This window comes from Pinus tabuliformis, chromosome 2_2 (genome assembly GCF_031772625.1).
Source record: "Pinus tabuliformis cultivar Carrire ecotype Pingquan chromosome 2_2, CPIR1, whole genome shotgun sequence".
NCBI lineage: Eukaryota > Viridiplantae > Streptophyta > Pinopsida > Pinales > Pinaceae > Pinus > Pinus tabuliformis.
The window spans coordinates 1234874357-1234888900 of NC_142300.1; the positions used below are offsets into that span (position 1 = coordinate 1234874357).

Below are 14544 nucleotides of genomic sequence, written 5' to 3' on the forward strand. Positions count from 1 at the left end.
TCTAACTGTTGAAAAGTGTGCAACAAGAAATGCTTGTTGAGAATGTAACAAGATGATGGAGCTTAGTGGAAAGGAGTCACCTTCACTAAGTGGTCCCACAGGCAAGTTTTGGTGCAAAGTCTATTTTTAGACTATGTCTGTTTTTAGACATATGGATCATGGTCTATGAGTTACAGTTTGCTGTTTATGGATGATTGGTCATGTTGGGAAAAATAGATGGACTTCTATTTTTGGATCACAGCAGGAGTGATCAGAGTCTATTTTTAGACTGCTAGTCAAAAATAGAAAAGTCAAATATTATTGTTTCATAATAATATTTAGACTATAAACTTTATCTTATCCTCTTGGAGCACTTCAGTTTGAGCTACAGATGTGGCACATGCAGTTGTCAGAAGGAAATACACTTTTCCTGTGAGTTAGTTGAGCTATTGCATGCAGGACATCAGTTAGAACTCATGTGGTTGAGTTATGTGGAGTTGGATGAGCAGTTAATGGAGTTGTGTTCAGTTTGACTTAGTTGAACTAGTTGTATTTAGTCTAACTGACCAATAGACTAAGTGATGAGTCGTGTGAATTAGTTATTAATTAATTCACTAATTATTAACTCATAGTGAAACTGAAGAATACATCAGTTAGCTTAGTGCATGTACAGCTCAGTGGAGACAGGTGTTAGAGGATGAGATTGCTATCAGTTGTGACTATAGTTGTGCATGAGACTTTGCACAATCAAAGGATTGAGTATGCCCATGACAATTGCATATGCCCAGTGATATAGCCTGTGCTCACGTGATTTCCAGTGTGAGTGATTCTGCAAGGTAAATAGAACTTGGAACAAGTTTGGATTCATTCATTCTCTTGCAGGATTGTGCAGTGGAGGCAGGAAAGCAGCAGGGGAGATTTGGAGATCAGATCTGAGCTGTATTGTGTGTAACAGGTGGAGATAGTGCTGGATACTTGTGAGGATTATTGTACTATGTAATGTTACATGTTCTTAATCATTAATATACAGATAGTGTGGGGTTTTCAGCTATAAGCTTTCCCCGGGTTACATACTGTGTTAATGTGCGCATGCGAATGATGTTTCATTGCTTTTGATGCTGCTAAATTGATGATCAACGTAGAGGAGGTTATGTATTATGCATGTATTCCGCAATAGTGTATAATCGGGATAATCTCTGTGAATAAGTTTCATATTATTCAAAATTTCTACATGGTATCAGATCTAGATGATTTGTAGAAATAGTTTCTACATGGTATCGGAGCTAGTTGATTTGTAGAAAAAGTTCTACAGGATATCAAAGCGGGATTGATCATCAGATCTATTATTCAAAAAGTGTTTACATTTTATTTCTTCAGGCAGACTCTGTAATCGGGCGAGGTAGCTTTTGGATTCATCCTTCTTTTGGAAGGTGAGATATCTAGTGAATGCCCATACAGTCGATCTCTATACAAGAAATACTTTGTTCTCACGAATTTTAGATCAGAAGCGGTTGAGTTTTTTGAGCTGGTGGAATTCGAATTTGCAGCAGTGTTTTCTTGGTGTCAAAGTTGAAATGTCTTTCAACGGATTGCGATTGGAGTATGCCCTTGAGGGCAGATCGAACTATATTGCATGGAAGGACAGGATGGAGGCGGTGTTGGATGATAACGGGCTGAAGGAGTTCATAGAGGCTGATGTCCCAAAGCCCACTGATGCTACTCAAGCTGATGCTTGGCAAAAGAAGACAGCAAAGTGTCGAAGGATTCTGTTGGAGGGCGTGAAGGATCACATTGTGTCCGGCCTGCATGGAAAGGCTTCTCCATATTTGATGTGGAAAACGTTGAGAGAATTATTCCAAAGAAAGAGCGACCAGAGGAAGTTGACGCTCAAGGATAAACTCGGAAACATTAGGTCTGAGAATGGAGACAGTATGCCCCAGTATCTCACAAAGTTCACCCAATGCTGGGATGAGCTGGGAAGTGTGGGGGTAACTGTTGAGGATTAGGATATGGTGAGTCTAGCACTCCTTGGCCTTCCTAAGAGTTGGCATAGCTACCAGGACTCGGTGAATGGAAGGGAGAAATTGCTAGGATGGGAGAGACTTTGGTCAGATCTTGTGCAAGAGGAGATTAGACAGTGCACTAGAGACAGTTCTTCATGCATGCATGATGAGGAGAACTATGCCTTAGCGAGTAAGGTGAAGAAGGGGAAGGAGAAGGGTTCTCTTTCCGAATCCAGATCTTCCAATGATGGGATGAAGGTTGACAAGTCAAAGGTGCGATGCTTTCGTTGTCATGAGTTGGGCCATTATGCTACTAATTGCCCAAAGAAGAAGTCGAAGAAGGGATCCGGGGAAGGATATGAAGGTGAGGCAGCCTCACTTGCTTCACAATTTGAGTTGGATTTCACATTCTTCGCATGCATGGTTTCATCCATGGTGGGAAGTGGTTGGTTTCTTAACAGTGGAGCTTCTTTCCACATGACTGGTGACAAAAGTTTGTTCAATTCTTTGGAGGAGAAAGATCTCCAGATACTCATAGTGATGGGTAATGATGAGAAGTATAGTGTCTCAGGTGTAGGCACGGTTATTTTTCAGAGGGAGCATGGAGCTCGCCTTACCTTGACCGATGTCAAGTATGTACTAGGATTAAAGAGAAACTTGGTGTCGATCGCGATGCTGGAAGACAGGGGCTATGGTGTAGTCTTCAGTAAGGGAAAGGTTTTCCTTAGACACATCATCACTAGACAGGTGAAGCAGATTGGTTCACGGGTCAAGAACCTGTATGCTCTTGAGGTTCAAGATACATGCAAAGCCTTGAGCAGCAAGGCAGCTGATGGAGACTTGGTGGTTGAGAGGGAGCGTATATTACCTCTTAACATGCAGAGCCAGAAGAAGTCTCAGACGATTGTGGAGGAGCCACGATTGGTGCAGCAGCTTCAGGAGGTTATGGAGCAGCCACAACAAGGGAAGCTGAGAGGAGATCGAGTAGAGACATCTACTCATGCAGAGACCTCCAGTAGGGGGAAACTTCGAGCCAGGTGGGCTGAGGGATCACATGCAGCCATACCTCTAGGTAAGAGGTGGGGTGATGTGGATTGATCGTCCTAAGGAGGAGGGGCAGGATCCTTGAGGTACCCAACCTCTTGGATGAGACCTTGCTACGGGAGCCCCAATGTGTAGTAGCAGGAATTGACTGATTGGGTAGAGACAGATGCGGATGGAGCGGCAGAGAGAGCGACAGTGTAGGGAATCCCAGGACAGCACATAGCATGCAGGCTACAGCAATGCGAGAAGCACAAGTGTTTTGCACAGTGCTAGGTGGCACAGAGAAGTGTGCAATGGTGCGAGATGCATGGAGATGTTGCAGTAGCGCAGATGTCAGAGAGGGAGCACTTGTCAGCAGCAGGTAGAGCTTTAGCATCAAAGTATGTTCCTAGCCCAACAGAGTGGTTAGTTGGGAGTGTTTTTGTTCCAAGTGTTGTTGGAGCAAAGTGGATCGAGCAGATGTGTTGTAAGCAGAACATTCCGGAGTTACAGGATCCGGTTTGAGAGGAAGCCTTTCTTGTTGAGAGGGAGTGTTCAAAAGTGTGCAACAAGAAATTCTTGTTGAGAATGCAACGAGATGATGGAGCTTAGTGGAAAGGAGTCGCCTTCACTAAGTGGTCCCGTAGGCAAGTTTTGGCGCAAAGTCTATTTTTAGACTATGTCTATTTTTAGACATATGGATCATGGTCTATGAGTTGCAGTTTGCTGTTTATGGATGATTGGTCATGTTGGGAAAAATAGATGGACTTCTATTTTTGGATCATAGTAGGAGTGATCAGAGTCTATTTTTAGACTGCTAGTCAAAAATAGAAAAGTCAAATATTATTGTCTCATAATAATATTTAGACTATAAACTTTATCTTATCCTCTTGGAGCACATTAGTTTGAGCTACAAATGTGGCACATGCAACTGTCAGAAGGAAATACGCTTTTCTTGTGATTCAGTTGAGCTATTGCATGCAGGACATCAGTTAGAACTCATGTGGTTGAGTTATGTGGAGTTGGATGAGCAGTTAATGGAGTTGTGTTCAGTTTGACTTAGTTGAACTAGTTGTATTTAGTCTAACTGGCCAATAGACTAAGTGATGAGTTGTGTGAATTAGTTATTAATTAATTCACTAATTATTAACTCATAATGCAACTGAAGAATACATCAGTTAACTCAGTGCATGTACAATTCAGTGGAGACAGGTGTTAGAGGATGAGATTGCTATCAGTTGTGACTATAGTTGTGCATGAGACTTTGCACAATCAAAGGATTGAGTATGCCCATGAGAATTGCATATGCCCAGTGATATAGCCTGTGCTCACATGATTTCTAGTGTGAGTGATTCTCCAAGGTAAATAGAACTTGGAAAAAGTTTGGATTCATTCATTCTCTTGCAGGATTGTGCAGTGGAGGAAGGAAAGCAGCGGGGAAGATTTGGAGATCAGATCTGAGCTGTATTGTGTGTAACAGGTGGAGATAGTGCTGGATACTTGTGAGGAGTATTGTACTATGTAATGTTACATGTTCTCAGTCATTAATATACAGATAGTGTGGGGTTTTCAGCTGTAAGCTTTCCCCAGGTTACATATTGTGTTAATGTGCACATGCAATTGATGTTTCATTGTTTTTGATGCTGCTAAATTGATGATCAACGTAGAGGAGGTTATGTATTATGCATGTATTCCGCAATAGTGTATAATCGGGATAATCTCTATGAATAAGTTTCATATTATTCAAAATTTCTACATTAACTCCATCTCTCTCTCCCTCCCTCTCAAGTCCCCTCTCTCTTCCTTTCTCTCCCACGTCCCTCTGTCTCTCCCCCACCTCACTCACTCTCTCCCTCTCTCGAGCTTTGTCCTGCAATTTTGTTGACTATCTCCCTCCCTTTCCCATTCTCTCTCCCCCTTCTCTTAATCCCTCCTTTTTCTTTTTATATCACCCCCAACATATGCATTCTCTCTCAATTTCACCCTTGTCACTCACTCCCTCTGTCTCTCTCCACTTTTCTCTCTCTATATGTCTTAAACTTCTTCCTTCCTTATATTTTCCTCCAAATCCATATTTGGAGCTCCATCTCTTTCTCAGAGTCTCTCTCCTCCTCTCCCTCTCTAAATATTTGTGTCCCCCTCTCTCTCTTACCATTCTCTCTCACTCTATATTTCAAAAAATTTAAAACACTTTGACAATTCAAATATTATGTTTAAATATTTTTATTTTTATTTTTATCTCATACAAAAATTTAATTTTTTTATATAATACATATTTAAAATGCAAGATTTCAAATGTGTGTTGTACATTCACCTGGAAGGAAAATGATAATTTTCCATGGAAATATTATCTAAAATTTTCCAAAATATTAATGTTTCAGCTACATCTATCAAAGATACGTAGAGTGCTTTATGTCTTCCAATTGAAATTGTTTTAATTTAATAATAATAGTATTCTTTTAATATTAATATGAAATTTAATAAGGTTTTTACATGAAATTATAACAAAAATTCTAATAAAATTTGGAATTTTAAAATGAGGTAAAAGTTAAATTTTAGATCATTCAAAAAAAATTATAGAGGCTCGTTCGAGCCCCTGTTAACCACGTATATGGATCGATCGAGGGTTTACAAATCCCTTGATTGAGCTATTTGAATTTGAAATTTAGGCGCTCGATCGAGCCTCTTAAAATCAACAATTTCAGCACCACTTTTGCAAAATTTCCCGCAAGTCCATTTTGTACCCTAGTGAACTTAGGGATAAATTTTCCTTAGGTGGCAGAGTTGATCACGCTTGATTCATGAAGGAATCCTCTATCCATTGACATATGAGTTTGACATTTTCAAAATCATATGATATTTTTCATCTAATTTATTTTAAACATGTTGTTTGAATTTTTTTTAAATTATTTTAAAGAGGTTGAATAAAAAATCAATATCATAAAATATAAAAACGAAAAAAAATCAAAAATACCACTATTTTAGTTTACGAGTCCTCTTCAAAAGGGTTCTTTTAGTTTTTCGATTTATTTAAATAGTTGAAAAAAATCTTACGTGAACACATGTGTCTGCAAAATGAGATTGAAATATTACTTCGCCAACTTCAAAAAATAATAAAAAAATATACTTTTACAAAATATATCTATATATATATATATATATATATATATATATATATATATATATATATATATATATATGTGTGTGTGTGTGTGTGTGTGTGAAGAACTTAGCTCTCTCCATGTAGATCATGCTCATATATATATATTTTTTTAAATTACACATATTAGAGTAAGTTGTGCTACGTGAAGACACACATGCCTCTTATGATGTGTGAAATTTTGGAAGGACAAGCATTTACTTTAATGGAAATTTGACATATTATACTAAACTAAATATTTTTGCAAAACATATCAATAGGACAATAATATAATTGTCCACAATTTGTATTTTTACTCAGAATCAAAATTCGCAGTGCTTATATGAAATTTGAGGGCTTCAATTCGATAAGAGGAAAAAATTGAAATTTCATCGCCATAATTGGCCCAAAGGTGTAACTCATGTTCATGCTTTCACCCATGTTTTAATTTCTCACTTTAAATTTTGTGTTTGATATATGTTTTATCTTTTCTTCGAAATTTTTCCCTTATACATTTCATATACTCCTTATTGGAGATCTCAAATTGAATGCTCCATTTTGTATTGTGACTCTGTTTTGTATTATTGATGGCACTTATGATTACTTTGGTAGTTTCTTCTACTCACTGGATGAAGTAGTGAATAAAATATTGTCACAAGAATTATCTATCCATACAGTTGGATGAGACCCTATGGCCTATATTTTTACTATTGAAGTTGTAGTAGATCTTGATTATAAGGTTAGATTTGTTTTGTCGAAATTTCTAAAAGTTTATTTTTCCATTAGGAAAAAACTAAAATTTATATTATTTAATTTTTTATGTAGATTACTTGATTTGCACCAAGGAAGTTTCTTTATTAATATACAACCCTCTCTAATTTTGAACATAATATTTGTTACATAATTTACAAAAGTTCTCGTAACATATATTCCTGCAATTCAACTCAAAGTAGCACCAAATCTTGGATGCCTATATCTTTTTCCAATCACTTATGCAAGTAGGCAGTTTAGAGAAAGATAATTAGGAAATAAGTAAGATAATTATACACAAACTATGTTTACACTTCCTAAGTTTATTCAAATAGATTTATTGATAGATGGTATAAATAAGGAAAGTGAATGCTAGGTTTCATTCACACACAATAGTTTTTAATACTTCAAAATATCAAATGATTCTCCTCTACCTCCATTTTTACATGAAAACTTATGAGAGAATAAGGTTGGGTGAATCTAACAACCAAGAGAGCACCAATCATTACTAACCCTAGATTAAGGGCAATGATACCCTTAAGAGTTCATGTGTTGTGGCGTGAGATGTCATTATTTAACCTTTAGGGCATAAGGCCCAAGGTTCCTCCATTAGCCATGCCACCAATCCCAAAACCATACCTACTATTGAAAATCCTCTAGTTTGATTAATTTACCCACTTAGAGTTGAATAAAACCCTCGGTAGACCATGTGGTGTGGTCCAAGGTGTCATTAAGGGATGTGAATGACTATAATATTCTTTTAAGGCCTAATTCTTGGTTTCCTCGCCCAATCATGTATAAGGACTAAGGACCCCATGTCTAGTGTTTAAAAGTTCTTAATGTCACTAATATCCCCACTTGTTGTACAACCACACCCTAAAGATCTCTCATGTGGTGGTTTAAGGAACATTTATTGACCCTAGGTATCTAGAGGCTTCATTTAGGGGCAAAGGCCTTTCTTTCCTCCCTCTACTATTTTTAGGGGCCAAAACCCATACCCAATGCCAAAAGCCTCCTAATTCTGCGCATATAAAAATTATAATGTTAAGTATCCCTTCAAGAGGTGCATATATGGTGGTTTGATGCATCATTCTTAGCCATGGATGTATTGAAGTTTTCTTTATTAGCTAGAACTTTAGTATCCGGGATCTCAAACCCACCCAAAGTGACTAAAACCAAATAATACTTTTGATATCCACACAAAAGGATAAGAATTCCCTTACAAAGCCACATGTGGTAGTTTAAGGTGTCATGTGGTGATTTTAGGATTCATTGTTGGACTTGGATGCTTATAAGCTTCATTTAAGGCCTAAGGTAGAGGCTTCCTCTCTCAACCATGTCTAATGCCTTGTGCCCTAAACTTAGTGATGAAAACTCCTAATGGAAATGATATCTAATAAATAATTCTATATGAATTTACTAAATACTTATAAAAAAATCCAATTAATTAATTAAATTTCAACTAAAAGTGATTTTATAATCACCTTTGTAATCTCAATAAATTAAAAATTTAGTGCCCCCACTATGGGTGTCAATTCAAGCAACAAATTGCAACAATATTGTAGACAAATGATCTCTCTGGCCACCTGGCCTCTTCCACACTCTTGGATATGTACTGGAGAAAGTCGTTATATCCTCACATGGATGGAAATCTAATGAGTCTTAGGTGGAAGTACGCATATTCTTATTAGGTTTGTTGGATATTAGTTACTGATAATCATCATGATGTGTTTCTATTCTCATTCATAGAAGAGGGTGGTATAATAAGCTGGTGGTGACACTTTCCTTTGGACATGCGCTAACTCTCAGCTAGTAGCTCTGCCCTCCCTCAATTGCAATTAGATTTTCTCATTCATGGTATTCATGCCTATGGTTTTTATGGTCGTTATGCACCTGATGATTGGCCCAACTCTTGGTGCTTACGGGTTCACAAGACGCTATAGGCTTGGTTTTTCGCTGCATTTCACGTTGTGCCCTCATTTCCCTTCTACATTTGTATGGTATTTTTGTGGTTACAAATGGCCAACTCGACTAATTGTGATGGCTCGACTTTCCCACAAAGTCTTATGCCTCTTCTCTATTCGTCAACTGCCATAGTCAAGGGTCATACTCAATTTCGTCTCTTGTTGGTCGTCCATGGTGCAAGTTTTATGGGAATTTGGTATGTTGTTTAGTCTATGATACTTCTCCATTGTCCCTCTCCACAAAGAAATAAAGATGGTGTGTTTTGTTAGTAACTTTGTAGCTCAAGTTGTGTGTTGGTGCACATACGTGGGAAACTAGGTCTCAATAGGCCATGGCTTGTGAATGCCAAGTCTTCCTAGCCTAGAACATTTCCTCCGAGACATCGGTTAGAAAGTTCATGAAGGGTGGAAACCATGGCTCAATGTCACTCCAAGTTTGAGACTCTCAGATCGTGGCTCCAAGCGAATCTTAGCTTGTAGAATTTGTAGCCTCAAAAGGTTTTGCAAGCTAAGAATTGTTACTAGTTAGTCTCTTTTCCTTTTAGAAGATAGCAACATTTAGTTTTTGTTTTTATAACTGGTTACAATGAGGCCTTAACGCCTCTAATTTCTTGGGGCTCCTTGTAAATTTAGGATTTCTTTTTTGTTTTTCTGATGCACTAATTAAGAAAAGTCATTGTAATTTGAAGATACTTAACTTGTGCTAAAGCGATAGTTTCCCATTGGGCAGACTAGTAGCACAAAGAACTCTCTTTTGTAATGCCTCATTTAATTAATGGAAAGCCAAACTTCAAAAAAAAAACAATTAGTGTATTTAATTACTTTTCAATAATAATTTTGAAATGAACATTTTTCTTTTTCACTCTAAAAAAAAATCATAATTTCATTATTTCCTTGAAGAAATTACAAAATTATATTCTTTATATCATTTTCTTCTTTTATGTTGCTAATTGTTGTTGGGGTATTAATATGGGTTTATAAATTCAGCCCCTCGTACATTTATTTGTCAATCCAGGGTCCATCTGGTTATTTCAAGTTTATCGTGCAAGGCCTATGCAGGCCACATGTTCCCTACCCAGTATTGAGCAATTACAAAATACAAGGTCGTTGGCCCAAAAGAGTTCTAAAGCAATCCAGCATAAATTAACAAACCAAATAACATCAACTCTGAGTAATAACAATCAGGAGTAACAACAATTCAGAGTAACAAAAATAACGAGTAACAACAATTCAGAGTAAAAACAATTAGGAGTAACAACAGTCAATCATGAGTAACAACAATTCATATTAACAACAAGGAAATAAACAACAATCATAAAATATTAATGATACTAGTAAAAGACATACCTAAACCACACGAGCTATATCCAAAAACACTTGATTGAAAGAGTGTGCCCAACTCTCTAGTGGTTAAGAATTAGAGATCACATAGAGTTACAATACGCTAAAATTCACATTAATTCATAAATGGAATTATAGAATGAAGTTCTGTTGTTACACGCAAAAGGAAAGCCTTCAATATCGGATCTACTTCATATGCGTTATCTCCCTTTTATCTCATATTTGTGTCTTTTAAATACACAAACAACAAAAGGAAATTTACAACAAACTGATTACAAAATGATTTCCCATACAATTTAGATTGATTACAAAATCTCAATAAGCAAGATGAGATCTAAGAGATCTTTCCATCATGATTCAGCTGGAACAAGTCGAATCTGGAGCATCAAGAGTCTTCTACTACTTTCCAAACATTATACCCAAGAATTTTCCAACAAGATTAGTAGTAGTTAGTGGTAAAGCCGTCAACTGGGGACTCACATTTAGGAATTTCCATAATAGCTTCTTCCACTTCTTGCGTGATGATTTCCTTTAAAAGGAGATCATTTTATTCCCTTGTTACAAGTTTCAGAATGAGCTCTGTTATTTGCTTGATAGTATGCCTTGAGTGTGGCTTGGAAATGATTCATGAGTTCTTGGGCTATTACATCATGGATTTCTACTTTTTGGTGATTAGGTGTTTTGATGCTTGATATTTTTACTACTTTTCCTATGGTTGATCATGGATCTTTGGAAGAATTCAGTTTTTTTTCTTCCTCAAGCCATTGTATTTGGGATTTTTGTCTCCATAGGATTTCTTCATACTTCAATATTTCGTCTATGTGGAGGTGAGTGACTATTGTTTGATGTTCAAATTCCTCGTATATGCTATTTGATGTTATTGCTTGTTAGATGGTGGCTATCTCTTGCTCTAAGTTATTTTTTTTAACATTACCAAAATCTTCAATATTCTAGTTCTTGATTTTCATTTTGAGATATTTTAACACCTCTCGGAGTTACATAAGTTTTCTCAAACATTTTATGCTAATTGTCTTTAAAGTAAGTCAAGTTATGAAATTGCTCCCTCTAACTTTTATTAAATCAAGTACATCAAGAAAATAATTTCCACTCATAAAATAGATATCCTTTCTATATTAAAAATATGACTTTAAAAGAAAAATTATTTATTCATGTCAAGTGACTATAATTTAATAAAAAATTAAAAATAATAATAATTTTTATTTACCAAACAAAAATATGTCCTTAATTTAAAAAAAGTTAAATTAAAAATAAATAAATAAATTATTTACAAACTAAATGTTTATATAAATCTAAAAATGACTTTTTTTTTATAATACAAAAAAAAATATTTAAATTGAATATTTACCAAACAAATTTATGTGACTTACATTGGAAATCCTCATAATTAAACACATGTCAATGTAAGGAGGGAAAATTTAACACCATTCTATTGTTTTTTTATAATACAAAAAAAAAATATTTAAATTGAATATTTACCAAACAAATTTATGTGACTTACATTGGAAATCCTCATAATTAAACACATGTGAATGTAAGAGGGAAAATTTAACACCATTCTATTGTTTTTTTATGATACAAAAAAATAATATTTAAATTGAATATTTACCAAACAAATTTATGTGACTTACATTGGAAATCCTCATAATTAAACACATGTGAATGTCAGGAAGGAAAATTTAACACCATTCTATTGTAGCTGCTAATTTCACATACATCATTTCCTATCAAATTAAGAAACGTTACCATCAATTTAACATCACTGCATAAAATATAAGCAATATTAATAGCAGCAGTTTAACACCACATAATGTAAGCAGTGCTAATTTGTAGTGCCAACGATGAGTTTTAGATGTTTTGAGATTGAGCGGGCACCTATTTTGATGGCAAGTTCAACCTGAAACCTGACTTCAACCCACCGTTCATCCGGGCAGCATTCATAGTTTATTAACATTCCCATCACATCACAAGATGTGAACGAGACATGGACAATGCCTTGGCAGCCATCTCCGCCACAAATTCATCCATATTTTTGTCTGAAGACCCGCCTTCCACCATTGCCTCACTGGCTAATCTACTGCACCGTGAAGCGTTCGTCCGAAGCGCGATGCCGTGCTCACTTTCCATGATCGTCCTGATACCTTTCTCCACTTCGTCCCTCCCTACCACTCCATCTGCTGATCCTTTACTCAATCTCAATCCTGTCTTCCATTTTTCGGCAATGCATAGAGAATTGGTCGGCTGATCGCTCCACTGAGGAATCGCCAACACAGGAACTCCCAAGCTGAGGGCTTCCAGCGTCGAATTCCATCCACAGTGCGTCATAAATGCACCCACAGATGGATGAGAAAGCACTTCCAACTGTGGACACCATGCAACCACGAATCCCTGTTCCGAGCTTTGGTTCTCGAAACCCTCCCGCAAGTTTTCGCTGTCACTGTGGATCTCCGATTTTGAAGAGGCTGGACGAATAACCCATAAAAAGGAATATCCACTGGCTTTGAGCCCAAGAGCGATCTCCTGATTTTGTTCTTTCGAAAGAACCGCGAGGCTTCCGAAGGAAACGTACACAACGCTCCCGGGTTGCTTAGAATTCAGCCAGTCCATGCAGTTTACAGTTTTCCACATATCTGCAACGGAGTCTGCGTCCCGGGCATTCCGTCCGTCCAAGAAAGCAGAGGGTATGAGAGGACCGACAGCGCGAATGGGAGCTATCGATTTCATTGAATTTATTTCTTCAGACTCGAGTTCGTTAAACGAATTTCCAAGAACCCACGTTGCCTCTTGGAGAGACATGAATTGATCAGCTAGGACTTGCAGGGAGTAGGGATTTGAAGGTTGCAGAAACGATGGCAGATCAGAGACACTCAGCGGTGGAAGTCCTATGTCACTCGCTGTCTTTTCCGTTTCGTTCAATGGGATAGCTGAAAACAAGAAGAACATTATGTTAGAATTAGAAATAATGACAACGCGATGAAAATATATATATATAGGCTTGGATGCAGTTTTTGTAATGTAAAATATACCCAGTTTTCCATGGAAAAAATGGTGATATATTGAATAAACTGCACAAGATTGCGTCCAGAAAAAAGCCCAAGGAATGTTAAACTTTTTTGCAACTCCCGGAAGGAACCCAGCCAAGAAAGGGGTCTTGAACGATGCAAGAAATGTGGGTGCCTTGAGCGTTGACCCTCTCTATCAGATTTCCTAACGTCACTCCTCCTATGTTGTACAATATTTTCCACAAAATCGATAGATCCTCCCTCTCGGAATCTGTGCTCAATCCGTCTGGGATTGTCTCGAACCCAACTTCCTCGGACCTCTTTGAGCCTCCGGATGCTGCGCCTTGTGCTTGTAACATCCACCTACGGTTTGCCTCCGTCGTCACAAAGGTGACCCCGACATTTTTAGAGGCGAGATGTTTGGCAAACTGCAGCATTGGATTGATATGACCCTGCGCTGGAAAGGGCACCACCATAACTTGAAGCTGTCCGTACTGTATCCCCTCTGAAGAACCCATTCTCTTACAGAAAATTTACTACACAAAGTCACCAAATATCCAAAGACTCCGTTTGTTGCAGGCTCTGGACTCTTCTCACTACGCTTGCCCCTTGCTTCTCGTGTGGAGGTGATTTATTTACAAGCTCCTCCATTCTAAGAATATATATTCTGTGTCTCCCAAAGAAAACCAATCCTTCATAATCTATTTAAGAGTGTGGTCGGGGTCTGGCCTGCCGGCCTGCTGTCAGCGAGGCCCGCGCCGCTGTGGTCTGAACTTCAAGTCGCCAGACTCTTATCTTATCTTTCCAGTTGTCAACCTGGCCCGCAGTGCGCACCGCTGTGGTCCGAAGCCCCTGAGCTTAAATCGATTGTTGATTCCTCGGATAGAATCGGATGGACATGCGTGCGGTCAAAAATTGAGTGTGCCCCGAATATTCAGGGACTGGAAGTCGACTCGGACGTATTTTTGTTTATTGGAAGTACGGTGATAAAGAGTTTTGAGACGGTAAGAGTGATAGGTAAAAGGAAAATAAACTATTGAGTGCCGTATATCCTATGGTTTACAAATAACCCTGGTGTCATATCGGATGTTCCGCAAATAACCCTTCTATAATTAATAAAAGTTTAGCTGTAGAATGACGGGCATGAAAAACATGTACTTGTTATCCAATTTTCACTTGATAGGTTTGAAATTCCAAACTAAGGTTAGAATTTGATGATCAATAAAATATAGTAAACCATATTCTCATGTATCTATTTTTTTTTTTTTTGATAGATTATCAGATTTTTTAAAGTAATTTGATGATGATGATGATGATGATGATGA

The 14544-nt window shown here is 37.4% G+C and overlaps 1 pseudogene across 1 annotated transcript; it reads right to left on the reverse strand.

Moving 5' to 3' along the window:
* Nucleotides 1-11906: 11906 nt before the first annotated feature.
* LOC149197945 (UDP-glycosyltransferase 74E1-like) lies at nucleotides 11907-14041 on the reverse strand (annotated as a pseudogene). Its single transcript, XR_016254245.1, has 2 exons — nucleotides 13244-14041; nucleotides 11907-13141 (listed from the first exon to the last, which is right to left on the reverse strand). The product of XR_016254245.1 is annotated as a UDP-glycosyltransferase 74E1-like (transcript).
* Between the last annotated feature and the right edge of the window lie 503 nt (nucleotides 14042-14544).